General features: G+C 43.1%; 1 protein-coding gene across 2 annotated transcripts in view; it reads left to right on the top strand.

The window, feature by feature from the left end:
- Window positions 1-3,419, top strand: part of MOB1B (MOB kinase activator 1B) — an 89,752-nt gene that overhangs the window by 13,882 nt on the left and 72,451 nt on the right. The window lies entirely within an intron of this gene.

Here is a 3,419-nt window from a genome sequence, read left to right as displayed (position 1 = left end):
AAAAAAAAAAAAAAAAAAAATTGGTTAAAGCAGGGAAGAGCCATATTTGGCTGAAACTAGGGGATGGAGAAAGTTCTGATGCTATTTTTTGAATACAAATACAGTAGTGTCCTATTTTTACATGGCTCAGTGTTTAATATAGATTCAGAAGTGTGGTAGATTAGTTCATTTCTCCTGAAGGTTAGTAACTACAAAAGAAATCTTGCTGTAACTAATGTATATAGCACCTTAGAGCATTTGCACCGTTTGGAGCACAATTTTCCAGTTAGGTTACATCTATCTAGCATTTGATATATTCTCAACATATTTAGCCCATGTGCTTGACAATCAGAAAAGTTAATTAAACATTTTTACTTTTGGTCTTTGCCCACCATCAATTAAAAATACAAAGTGAATACCACATAGAAATGATTATTATTGGAAGTGAAAGAACAAAGCTTTGGTTATTTCATCTGTTTGTTATTTGGTATAACTGTCTGAATACTGTTTTTTTTGTTTTTTGTTTTTTTTGAGACGAGCTCACTCTGTCGCCCAGGATGGAGTGCAGTGGCATGGTCACAGCTCAATCACTGTAGCTTTGACTTCCCAGGCTCAGTGATTCTTTCATCTGAAACCCCCTCCCCACCACAAGTAGCTGGTACCACAGGTATGTGCCACTATGCCTGGCTGATTTTTTTTTTTTTTTTCGGTAGAGTCAGGGTTTTGCCATGTCACCCAGGCTGGTCTCCTGGGCTCAAACAATCCGCTCATCTTGGCCTTCCAAAGGGCTGAGATTACAGGTGTGAGCCGTCGCACCTGGCCGTCTGAATACTATTTCTTTACCAACAGATGAGCAGAGAAGGAAAGAGTTACAGCTTAGGAGTTAAATACAAATATTTTCCTCCCATTCTTGAAAGCTTACTGGGAAGCCTACTATCAGTGGATGGAGCAGAGGAAATAAGGGCAATGCAAGATAGGGCTGCAAAGGTGGTGACTCATGACTCTTGAGGGCTCTAAGATAGAAGGAAAGAATTACTACTGATTTTTAAAAGGCGCACCGTGGGCTGGGCGCGGTGACTCCTGCTTGTAATTCCAACACTTTGGGAGGCTGAGGTGGGCGGATCACTTGAGCCCAGAGTTCCACACCAGCCTGGACAACATGGCAAAACTCTGTTTCTACCCCAAAAATACAAAAATTAGCCAGGTGTGTGGCAGTGTGAGCCTGTAGTCCCAGCTACTCTGGGGGCTGAGGTGGAAGGGTCATCTGAGCCTGAGGAGATTGAAGACATCAAGGCTGTAGTGAGACATAATCACGCCACTGCACTCCAGCCTGGCCCATAGAGAGTGAGACATTGTCTTTAAAAAAAGGCTGGTCGCGGGACATCATGGCTCAGGCCTGTAATCCCAGCACTTTGGGAGGCCGAGGTGGGTGGATCACTTGAGGTCAGGAGTTCGAGACCAGCCTGACCAAGAAATGAAACCCCATGTCTACTAAAAATAAAAAAATTAGCCGGGCGTGATGGTGGATGCCTGTAATCCCAGCTACATGGGAGACTGACTAGGAGAATCACTTGAGTCCAGGAGGCGGAGGTTGCAGTGGGCCAAGATTATGCCACTGCACTCCAGCCTGTACGACAGAGTGAGACCATCTCAAAAAAAGAGAAAAAACAAAATTGCTGTGCCAGGCGCTGACGTAGATGTTGGGCACCATTTGTGACAAAAGAGAAAAAAATCCCTGCATTGGTGGGACTTATGTTCTGGTAAGTGTCCGTAAATACTAAACATCAATAAATCATGTAGTATGGCAGAAGGTCGTAAGTGCCATGAAACAAAGGAGAGCAGGGTATAGAGATTTTTGAATAGGCAGTTGAGACAGATTAGGATAATCCCCAGAGTGGGTTCCCAGATCATCTGCAGGAATGATACCTTTGTGTAGCTTTTGTATAAACTCTCAGGATAAATTTGCACTGCGTGTGTGGGTCTGGCTGGGACAGAGCTTTGGTTGTGCCGCAGGTTGGCCTCTGTGTATCTTCAGATTAAGCTAAACTCTCATGGTAGATATGGAAACTTCACAGGGACCTCATTTAATTTTGTGGACTCAAATCTTTTAAACACATCCTTAGCACCTGCTGTGTGCCAGGCATTGAGGAAGATATGAGATTCCAGAGATGGTGGATGGTATATAGTCATCTATGATAGATGCAGTACAATCATGGGGGCCCAAAGTATGTGTAGCAATTTGTTCTACTTAGGCTTTAGGAAAGTTTCATGAAAGAAGTGGGTGATAATTAATGGAAGGTGAACAGGAGCTCTCTAAGAAGACAAGGGGAAGTGGGAGATTACAGTCAGAGGAAACATCTTTGAGTCAAGAATTTGCCTGTGAATTTTTCACCTTCATGTTTGTGCAAGAGGCCATAGAATTTTGGAGCTGACGGGTCTATTAGTAACATGGCCTGAGTACTTCTTTTAGCTAAAGAGGCAAAAATCACCGACTTCAGGTTGATGGCTAATTATTGGCCTGGGGACAATTGGTCTTTTGACGTAGGAGTTTTTCTTTCCTGACATTTTAGGCATATGAAAGGCAGGGAAATTGAGGATAAAAGTGAGTTCTGAGTAATCATTCAAAAAGTATATTGCATGTTCTCTGAGTTTCTAGCATTTTTAAGTTATGGGTCTCTTTTGACTAATGGAATTCTGAAAAAAAAATTTGACTTGGAAAAGACCAAAGTGTAATTTCCTAATGTAAGGCTACTTATTTGGAATGGAGTTAAAACAAGTACATTTAACTTTTTCTTGTTAAGAGACAGTGTCAGCCAAGGGCGGTGGCTCACACCTGTAACCCCAGCACTTTGGGAGACTGAGGGGGTGGAACCTTGAGCCCCAGACTTTGAGAACAGCCTGGGTAACATGGCAAAACCCCCATCTCTACCAAAAACGTTAGCCAGGTGGTGGTGGTGCTCAGCTGCTTGTGAGGCTGAAGTGGGTGGATTGCTTGAACCCAGGAGGCAGAAGCTTCAGTGAGCCAGGATTGCACCATTGCACTCCAGCCTGGGTGACAGAGTGAGACTCAGTCTTAAAAAATAATTTAAAAAGAGACTGGGTCTTACTGTGTTGCCCGCGCTGGCCTCAAACTCATAGGCTTAAGCAGTCCTCCCACCTCAACCTCCAGAGTAGCTGAGATTATAGGTGCGTGCTACCACACCTGGCTGCAGTTAACTTATAAATGAAAGTCTGTAGGAAAGGTGATTTGGGAATGTGAATGACTGAACCAGGTCAATTTCTTCTTTCTTTCTTTTTTTTTTTAATGTCAGCAATGAAAGCTGAACTAGGTCTATTTCTGTACAGGAAGAAACAGATGGATTGGGAAAGGAAGGAAGAAAGGAAGGAAATAACTTACTGAGCACTGTGCTACATACCTTCCATTTGTCATTCTTAAGATG

This window comes from Mandrillus leucophaeus, unplaced genomic scaffold, assembly GCF_000951045.1.
Source record: "Mandrillus leucophaeus isolate KB7577 unplaced genomic scaffold, Mleu.le_1.0 Scaffold559, whole genome shotgun sequence".
Lineage (NCBI taxonomy): Eukaryota > Metazoa > Chordata > Mammalia > Primates > Cercopithecidae > Mandrillus > Mandrillus leucophaeus.
The sequence above is the reverse complement of the archived record's forward strand: the minus strand, read 5'-3'. Positions and strand labels throughout refer to the sequence as shown.